Below are 10,585 nucleotides of genomic sequence, written 5' to 3' on the forward strand. Positions count from 1 at the left end.
TCGAACCTGTGGACGAGGGGAGCCGCTGTTGGCTCAGAGTCTCCAGACGGCCTTGAGCTAGCCATCCCGGGGTGCACTCTTTCTCCCTAAGATAGTTTCTTGCCTGAGATTAGAATAGAGTTGGAAAGAACCTGGTTGGAATATTCAAGAATGAAGGTATTAACCACGTTCTGCTAAACCTAACCAATCTTGCGAGGTCCTTAGGTTCAGAACTCACTGACCAAGCTTCTCCAGGAAGGAAATGGGAGGATGTTTGTCTTAAATGTGATTAGAGCCGACTAACACTGCTCTCTCCCAGGTGTGGTCAGGCGTGTTCACTGAAAAGGGTCCTAGTTGCCTATACATGCACAACAGCATGTCTTCTCAGAAAACACACTAAACACCTGTTTGTATATTGAGAGCCTAGGTTTAAGAAGTAACCCTAGAGAAAATTCTAGGTGATGATTTTTTTTTTAAAGATTTATTTATTTTTCATATATATCAGTCCACTGTAGCTGTCTTCAGACACACCAGAAGAGGGCATCAGATCTCATTACAGATGGTTGTGAGCCACCATGTGGTTGCTGGGAATTGAACTCAGGACCTCTGGAAGAACAGTCAGTGCTCTTAATTGCTGAGCCATCTCTCCAGTCCTAGGCGACAATATTTAAACAGGTACCAGAGAGGAACACATTGGCATACAGCCTGTTCTACTAGAAGATGAACTCAGACCTCTAGCTCTAGAGTCCTTGAGAAGCTCCCGGCATTTTCAGGAGGCAGCACACAGCTCCAGAGCACACAATGAAAGCTATTTACAAAGGCAAACCACTTCTGTTGGTCCAAGCATGAGTTGCTTTACAAAAAGTTGCACCAGTAGCTAAATGACACAATAACAGGGTTTGTTGAATACATTTGGGAAAAGGCTAAACCAGTTTGTCTAGCTTAACCATCTAGTGAAAAGATAATGTATTTACCCAACCTGCAGTCAAAGTCTGGGTGTCTTGAAAATAAAACAATTTAAGAGGCCCCATCCATAGCCATCAATAACCTAAGTAGACCATAAAAAAAAAAAAAAATCCAGAAGGCTTAATAGTCTAACCAATTTAAGTAATAAATAACCCCATTAGGTTCAGCTGGCCAACAATTACCCAATGGTAAGACTAGTTAACCTGCACTCAAGCCTTAACAGCACTAGTCCTTCAAATAAAGCTGTGTCCCAGCTTTCAGTGGTAAATCCATAGATGATTTCAACCTTACAGTCCTTCAAATGCTTTCCCATCCATTCTGATTCTACTTTTAAGACAGTATTTAGAAAAGTTACACGAGGTACCCAATGCTTTCTTATAAAACAGGTTTGTGCTAGATCATTTTGCCCAACCAGAAGCTAGTGTGAGCATTCTAGGCTATGCTGTGATGGTCAGTACATTAAAGTGGATTTTACATTCATGGATTTTCAGCTTCAAGTGGGTTTTTTTGGGATGAGGTCCCACAGGCTGAGTAACAGTCATAGAACCTACCCTCTGCGTAGTGCCTGTGCCCAGGGCACTGACAGCCTGTACATCAAGTGTGAGTGTGGCTCTGTGCCCGATGTTCATCAAGAGACAGGTGAGTTGTTACTGTGCCTGTTTGATGCTTTGCCGTGCGATGGAGGTTCCTAGGTGGCAGCTCTCGAGCACGTGAGCTCTAGAGTAACCAGCATCACAGCCCGGAGTACAGCACACCATTTCTACACTGCAACCATATTGAACAGGACGGGTGTCCATGAACAGTAATCTCTGCCTGGTGTCCTACACGCAGGTAACATAATCATAAACGCCAATTCCATGTGCAGCTTCTAAAGATGTTAGAATGGGGTATAGTGTATGAAGCCACCCTCCCATTGGTCAGTTCATAAAATGTCGTGAGTTCTGTGCTTGGAGTCACTGACCTCCAGGTGAGCAGGACATGATGTGATGGTTACTAAGTTTGAGCTGATCTTGGAAAATGTACTGAAGTTGCATTTTCGGCAAGTGGGCCAGGTTCAGGTCCCTGTGTTCAGGATCCAAGATCAAAGTAACGAAACTTGCCTGGAACAGGCCAGAAGACAGCGTCTATACTGTATATTCTAAATACAAGACAAATAAGTAGGGTTCTAAAGAACGGATCCCTCTGGATTGGGGGCTGGAAGACTACTAGGAACATATTGGAGTAATGGGTGACTTGTTTCTTTTATATGAAGCCTTGAAAAAAACATCATAGTAAGTATAACTGGGTTGAGCTTCATCTTCAAAGAGAACCTTTCAGAACTATAACCATCATCTATCAGTCTCAATGGACAGAAAGCCCGATTCAAACCTAGAAGGAATTTCTTTGTTGATAACAATATGGTGGGTCAACACAGAAACGCTGGTACAAAAGGAAGGTGAGAAAGCCATTTAACTGAAGCAAAGCTTCCTGGAGAGGACATTTATAGATGGTCTCTACTGACTATCCTACAGAAGCCCATCCTGTCCCATTGTACAGTGTCTGAATTCTGCACGGTGACAGAGTTGGGTTTTTCCCCCTCCCTCTTTTTATAAATAAAGAACTTTAAAAGCGGTCATGTGGAATGCAGCTTCGAGTTCTAGTCAGTTTTAATCCTTGCTCGGCTGTTCTGATGAGCACTATGTTCTAATTACCGTCCGTCCCGAAGCTCTTGTTTAGCAGGCCATGCCAATCACGCCCCATTATATATCACTGTAGAGACAGTGCCCAGAAGAGCCTGCTACACTTGCCACCCTCATTTTCCACCCAGCCCCATCCACGTCAGCGCTGCAGCCTGCAGAGGTGAGAGCAGCTGGACTGGCTGTACTCATTACCCAGACATCCTTGACATTCTTCCTGTGTTTCCCCTGTTGCCATGAATTCTCCGCTCCCAGCCTGCTGGGTTTTATATTGATTCCTTCAGCTGTTTCTTATGCGAGGTCTGTGCTTCATCTGAAACCCTGCTTGCTTCACACTTGAGGCCAGATAGGAGACCGGTGTTCTAAGCACTAGTGGCAAGCAGCGTGGCCATCGTGGGGGCCAGGGTGGAAGCAGACCTTGCATTTCAGAGCAATGGAAGTGAGTTTCTCCTCAATGGTCCCAGTTGCATGGTAAACAAGTTAGTGTTTGCATTTTCAATTAATTTTACTCTTTCCTTTTTTTAGGAAAGGTTCTCACTGTGTAATCCATGCTAGCTTCTAACAATACATTTGCCTCAGCAGCCTAAGGGCTCAGATGCCAGGGTTCAGATGTCAGACGGACAGGACATTTTATACTAAGACTCACTTCAGATAAACTCAGTTGTCATGGGTTCAGACCCTGTTATGCCCTCATTCCCTTGTAACTCCACAAGTGTCTGTTCTTACCCGCACATGCTCTGTCTCCATTTTTCCTGGCATGTGGAAGGGGGAGCAGGAAAGGGAAACCATTTTCATTCTGCTCATTACGTTACACCAGACCAGCTTCCATTCCGAGAATCCCTAAATCAGACTTCGTAGTCCAAAATGCCATAAACCAGGTGCCTTATAAGCAACAAGTTACTCCTTGCACCTTGGAGGTGGGGGAGCCCAGGATCAAGGCAGGCACCGGCAGATCTAGTGGTAACTTGGTAGAAGGGGCAAGCAAATCCCTCAGGCCTCTTAACGAAGAGACCAGCCCGTCCACAGAACCCAAGGGACTCAGTTATCTGTAAGTTCTCCCCCTCATAGCACCGTCATGAGGTGGGGTTGGGGTGTGCCATTTGAATTTGGAGGTGGAGCAGAAACTACACTCAACCAACATCATCGAGAACACTGTATATTACTGACTCTAAAACACACACCCTTTAAGCACTGGCAAGTTTTCTGTGCAGCACATAAAGATGGTTTGAATGTTTATCCCCTGAGTGGGCCACCCTCATAGACGCTTCTGTGTTGGTGCTGCAGGAAACCCATGAGTTCCATGTCCTCCCCCACCAGCTTTGCCCATTTCTGTCACGTGATGATACGGCAGGCAAGCTTTTACTGGGCGGGGCCCCTCAATCTTGAACTTGCTGGCTTCTTAGCCTGGACGCAATAACTTCCTGCTCATTGTAAATTACCCAACGTTACGTTCTGTTATAACAGCAACGCAAAGGTGACAGATCCTGACAGGATGAAGCAAAACAAGAATTGCTAACGTTTATTGAGAGTTGCTGAGTCTTAGTATTTCAAGTGCTCGATAATGCCCCTCCCTGACACGTTCCACTGGCGTCTTAGAAATATGGAGGGACCATTCCAGCCTCCTTTTGTAAATGTAGATCTCAGTGGTGCCGGGTGATTTGCAAGGGGTAAAAACCAGGCTTTTCAGTAGGGGCCTGTTTGGTAGCACCTCTGCCCTCCACAAATTGTCCTACTTCACAAATTGTGTGCTATAGGTGTCCTATGTGTCCTATTATGCCCTATAGGAGGCAGCTCAACGTGGGTGGGGAAGGGAAAGAAAGACTAGAGAAGACCGGGTGGGAGGGAGAGGTGCCATCTAAGACAGAAGTGAGCCAAGATGCCCAGGGTGTGGCTGAGGGGCAGGTGCAGAGGAAGGAAGAAGCATTTGTTAGAACAAGCACTTTGGACAGAGAGCGCAGTAAGCCAAGGGAGGCAGGCAGTGCGGGGGATTGGCCAAGGGAGGCAGCCAGGGCGGGGATTGGCCAAGGGAGGCAGGCAAGGGCGTGCATTAGCCAGGGGGAGGGCAGGCAGGGCGGGGATTGGCAGGTCAGAGCTTGAGCCTGGCTTCCTGACTCCACACATTCAAAGCCTCTCGCCTCTTCTGGTGTCCAGCCGGGAGGCCCACAGTGCTGAGCCAGGTAAAGGAGTCTATTCATCCTCCCACTACCCCGTACCATGCCCACCCTCGGCAAGTCTTTTTCCTGTGAGGTCACAGGCAATAATGCCTTTGAACTCCCCCAGGCAGGGTCCCAAAGCCTGATTGTAAAGCACCTAGGTATTCTCTCATAAGTGATTCCGGACACCACAAGACTGAGGGAGCTGGGTACGGTCTCTATCACACTGGAAGGCAAAGAGCCACTGACGTCCATGAAGCAAGGGTTCCATGAGTTTCCAAGCTCCGGTTTAAAAGTTTAAAAGCAGGCCTTGCGCCCCTCCTGCCCCTGCTTTGAGACACTCCTGTCCAGCCTGCGCTTTGTAGACCCTTTTAAATTCAGTTTGAGACAGGGCTTCCAGCTGGCCCTAGGCTGCTCTTGACCTGAAGTCCTTTTGCCTCTGCCTCCCAAATGTTAGAATTACAGGCATGCAGCGCTAGCTGTTTTGTTTTTTTATTAGATTTTATTTCATGTGCTTCGAAAAATGTCTACCCTGACCCTATGCAGCAGTCTGAGGCACATTTTTCTTAGCCCAAGTGGGCTTCCAAAAGCACTCCACTCCCTTCCTAAAGGTCGGAAGTGAACTAGTGCCACCTAGAGACCCAATCCACACTCTGGATTTCAGCCAACAGGAGGCTTTGGGAGGCAAGCCCACTCCCTTTGAAAGTCAGGCCTTGAACTAGATCATTGCTTCTCCCGAGAGTGGGAGTCATCAAGAGGAGAGCGGGAGCCAACAAGAGGCACAGAGAACTTGAGGGGCCCCAGAGCCAGGTTGGTTGCTTCTCATCCTAAGAGACTATAAGCACCACGAGCACAGTGTGATGGCTAATCTTGACTGTCACCTTGATAGGGTTTAGAATCACCTCGAAGGCAACTCCCTAGCCGTATCTGTTAGGGTAGTTCTAGGGAAGTTTAACTGGGGAGGGAAGAGCCACCATGATTTTGAGTGGCAAATTCTGTGGGCTAGGATCTCTCTGCTTTCTGACTACGGATACAATGGCCCGTGCAGCCTCCAGCTTCTGTGGCCACACCTTCCCCACCGCTGTGGGATACACCCCACAACTGTGAATCCACTTCCTACCTTGTTTCCTTTGGCAGGTGTTTCACTGAAATAATGAGACATGTAACTAACGAATGTATAAACCAAACAATAGGTTCTTTTTTCCTTTTTTACACTTTCAAAGCTCGTTTATTTTCCTCGATGGGTACTGTTTTGTTCAAAGCTCTGTGAATCTGACTTAAAATTCTAGTAATGAAAGACCATAGCAAAAAATAAAAAAATTTAATGTAGGTGCCCAGACACCTGAGTACACAGGTTTCAATATCCAGCTTCGCTTAGGTAAAATTTGGGCTACATGTCCACTTGAGAAAGCCTCGTATAATTAGGTTGCTCTAAGTGGAGTTCAGAGATCATGACTGAGATTACATATTCTTTCACATTCCCCTTTTGAGTCTCTGAAAATAAAAAAATTCAGCAAGGCTAAATTGGAAAATAGAGAAGTTCTTTCCTAAACCAATCAAAATGAACTACAACATGCAGGGAACAAGAGCCTCTGCTCCAAGAGACTCTGAAGGAAATGATGTCTATGTGACCAGGCCAAAGGAGAAGTACAGCCTGTGGAAGAAACCACAGGCCACCATTGTTACATCACTCCATTTTATGGAGACTTGAGAAGACCAAAGCAGCTGAGTCCTGGAAGCTTACTGGGAGCTACTTAGAGACTTAAGGCTGGGATCAGGTGGACCCTGTATTCAGATGAAGGCAGTCCAGCATTCTAGATACTTAGCATGTTTGTTGTATTCAATATGATAAGGAAGCTCATTAGCTAATCTCAGTAGAGAGTCTTTGTAGGGAGCAGTCTCAGAAGGGTGTGATCATTGTGGTGGTTTGAAGCCGCTTGGCCCATGGGAGGTGGCACTGTTAGGTGTGGCCTTGCTGGAATAGGTGTGGCCTTGTTGGTAGAAGTGTGTCACTGTGTAGGCAAGCTTTGAGGTCCCAAAGCGCCACCCTGGCTGCCTGCAGAAGACAGTCTCCTGGGTGCTTTCAAATCAAGATGTAGAACTCTGGGCACCTCCAGCACCAAGTCTGCTAGCATGATGCCATGCTTCCCACCATGATGATAAGAAACTGAACCTCTTATACTGTCAGCCAGTCCCAATTAAATGTTTGCTTTTTAAGAGTTGCCCTGGTCATGGTGTCTCTTCACAGCGATAGAAACCCTAACTAAGACAGTCATCTTAACAGCTGGGATTCACATTCTGCTTCTTGCTAAAGGTCAACCCATTGGTTAGCATCATTATTGGGCCAGGATAAAATCTTGTCACTCCCCTGAGACTGATCCATGGAAAGCCTTGCAATCCTCTTGGGTCTGAGGCATTGGCATCCTTGACATGGTCATGCTGTGTCATGATTGTCCCTTCATAGTGGGTACTCTCCCTCACTCCCTCACTCTTGACAGCATGGAAATACTACTCCACTTACTGTCACTTTATCCTTCTATCTACCCCAAACACCAACCATCTTTGCTTAGCCAAACCCACTCCCTTCCTGTATTGGTCTATTTTCTACAGTTATAACAAGAGACTGATGCTGTGTAGTTGTTAGAAAGTTTATTTAGCTCACAATTCTGGGTACGCAAGAATGTGACACCAGTGTCTACTTATCTCCAGTGAGGGAACCTCAGGCTGTGTCTGTCACAACATAGTAAATGATATCATGATTGGAATCTGTGCAAGAGGAGGAGGTGGCATGCTAAGTGGGGAACCAGGGAGGTTCAGCACTTAGGCTTATTTTTTTATGACACCTGACCTCACAGGAGCTAACAGAATTCCCTGAAAATTACCTTATCCCTTCTGAGGGTCTGCCGTCGATGGACGCACCCTGCACTAGGCCCATTGTTAAAGAAGTTTCTACATTCTCTGCCTCACTGCAAACCAAGCCTCCAGCACATGACCCTTTGGGGACACATTGAAACCAGAGGCCTTTCTCATAGACAGAGCAATTCAGTTGGCTGGAGACCGAGACGTGGCTTGCCTCAGGTTTCCAATCAAGTGTTTCATTTTGTGTAACTCATTATTGTTTTTACTCCCTTGCAAGTCCAGGCGATAGAGGTAGATAACTCCTTTGATGAAGACTGACAACTCTTCAAATACAATAAGCTACAGTGTTACCAGGTAAGAGTATTTATATATTAACTAAATCTTATGAAAACTACTGTGTTTTACAGTCTTTTTATAACTTCTCCCAGAAAAGATAACTTACATATTTGATAGTGTCACTGAGATTTTGGCAATGTCCTTCATCCAATAATGAGCCCAGGCATGGAAAGAGAGTACAGGTGAGGACACACACACACACACACACACACACACACACACACACGAGACATTAGAGACCCAAACATCCAAAATCCTGCCCTTTCTCAGATGACAATATAAGAATTGAGAAATGGGAAATGGAGGGAGATAGAAAACCAAGATATAATTTCCTATCCTTTCCTGTTCCTTTTGTTCAGTGTCTTAGATACGTGTCCCGCGCGCGACTTCCCACCGTCAAGAAGCACGCGGACATTTAGAAATCCTTACTGTGACCAACCTTTTTAATCTTAGAAGAGGAAGCCCCGCCGCACCAACATGGAGCGCTTATAAAACCCTAGTGCAGCGCACCCACACCTGATTGGTTGTTACCCATGATCTCATAAGGCACGCCCCGGAGTGGGCAAAGACCTGGCACGAAGGCACTCTTGCACATGCGCACAGTTAACTTCCTGAAAGGGGGCCGGCTGGCGCGGCGAAGGCTGGTGCCATCTTGTAATGGCGGAGGCTATCCTGGCCTTCCACGTGGGGCGCAGTGGAAGCCAGCGCCATCTAGTGGTGGCAAATGTTATTGCGGCCCTCTACAGATACTTTTTTTTTTTTTTTTTTTTTCCGGAGCTGGGGACCGAACCCAGGGCCTTGCGCTTCCTAGGCAAGCGCTCTACCACTGAGCTAAATCCCCAACCCCTACAGATACGTTTTTATTGCTGTGATAAAACACCCTGACAAAGGAACTTAAGGTAGAAAGACTTTATCTTGGCTCACAGTTACAGAGGGACACAGTCCATCATGGCAGGGAGAGGGGAAGAGGGGTTGCATTGGCAGCTTGGAAGCAAAGAAAAAACAGGAATGGACAGACTGTAAAAGATCAACACCCACACCAGGTGATATAATTCCCAAAATACGAAGGCCAAGCCCCCTCCAAGCCCACGGTGCCCAGTGCTTACTGAGTACCCGATTCCAACTCACAGAGCTCAAGAGCTGAGCCGAGACATAAGGCTGTACCGTTCAGGCATTCTTTTCTTTGGCCAGTTCTGGAGCACTCGGCATACCTGAGGCGTTGGTCTGGGAACTCAGATCACAGCTGGGAACAGGCGAAATGTCTGGACTCTGTGAGTTGCCTAAACCTTCTTATAGAAAAAGATGGGAGGACCAGCCCCCAACCCTGAAGAGACCTAGAGAAGACCGAGTGAAAACCTACACTCTAACAGAAGGTGATGAGTGTGGTGGGCAAATAGAAAGGAAAATAGGAATTCTAGAGAGTGTCTACATTTTACAAATGTAGTCAGCAAAGGAGAATTATTAGGTTAGAAATCATGATGGTGGCAGCAATTCAAGCAATCAGGAGACAGAGGCAGGCAGATCTCTATAGGTTCCAGGCCAGCCTGGACAGCGAGGACTACACAGAGAAACCTTATCTTAAGAAAACAAAAAAGGGGGGCTGGGGATTTAGCTCAGTGGTAGAGCGCTTGCCTAGCGAGCGCAAGGCCCTGGGTTCGGTCCCCAGCTCCCAGCTCCGAAAAGAAAAAAAAAAAAAAGAAAAGAAAAGAAATGACACCAGAAAGACTCTGATTGGTCCTGTGGGTGTCTCTGCATTCTGTGACCCTCCCCATCCCAATAGAGCATCTGCAGGATCACTCTGTTCTTCTGGGAGAAGGCCTCCCATTCATGCCATCCCTTCCCCTGTGTCACTGACATCACTGCCCATAGTGGCCTCGGTTGCCCCAGCCTCTTCCTGGGAGTCCTTGCTCTGTGAGCATTTTGCATTCTTGGGGTCTTCATTCAATTTGGTCCACAAAGACCAACCAGCTGCCTCCATGTTCCCCCAGATTGGGGAAGAGCACTGTCACACTGTGCCGTATGCTGCCTGTCTAAACACTCTCGAGTTTGAGTTAAGCTAATTGGTTGTTAAATAAAACCTGCTCCACAGTCTTAGCTACTTCCTTGGCGGGCAGGCAGAGCGGCCAGACTTGTGTTTAGGATGCTTGAGTGCCTGAACATCTACAGTTGCAGGGGGTAGAGAGGAAACCCCATCTCCACCCCCTGACAACATCCAGCAAACTCACTTTGCTCCCGCTCCTCACTCTTCCTAGATCCAGCTCACTGTGTTTCTCCCCACTCCTGGGCCTACCAGTGTCTCCTCCTCATTCCCAGCCCCATCCAGACCTCCAAACCATGGCACACGGTGTCCTCCTGGCCTTAGGCAAACCTACAGCAGAGCTCGCCTCTGGGCCAGCACCTAATACAGGTAGGCCTCCCCCAGAACCATTTGGGCAGGAATTTCAGGAGCTCCAGATGCCCGAGCATAGTTGATAAGGCAAGGAGTGCAGGCTCTGGGTAGTGATTCTTTGGTTCTTTGATTAATCAGGGCTGTCTCAGGGTTTCTATTGCTGTGAAAAGACACCGTGACCAAGGCAACTCTTACAAAAGCAGACGTTTAGTCGGCTTACAGTTTCA

General features: G+C 47.1%; 1 long non-coding RNA gene across 2 annotated transcripts; it reads left to right on the forward strand.

The window, feature by feature from the left end:
- The first annotated feature begins 3,961 nt into the window (after nt 1–3,961).
- On the forward strand, nt 3,962–10,283 carry LOC102548182 (uncharacterized). 2 transcript variants are annotated; one of them, XR_010066819.1, is made up of 5 exons: nt 3,962–4,578; nt 4,773–4,798; nt 7,916–7,987; nt 8,329–9,342; nt 10,222–10,283. It is a non-coding gene; the product is annotated as an uncharacterized LOC102548182 (long non-coding RNA). The 2 variants fall into 2 exon arrangements; XR_001837866.3 differs by lacking the exon at nt 8,329–9,342.
- Nucleotides 10,284–10,585: the final 302 nt, after the last annotated feature.

The sequence above is a fragment of the Rattus norvegicus genome, chromosome 5 (assembly GCF_036323735.1).
Source record: "Rattus norvegicus strain BN/NHsdMcwi chromosome 5, GRCr8, whole genome shotgun sequence".
In the NCBI taxonomy this organism is placed as follows: domain Eukaryota; kingdom Metazoa; phylum Chordata; class Mammalia; order Rodentia; family Muridae; genus Rattus; species Rattus norvegicus.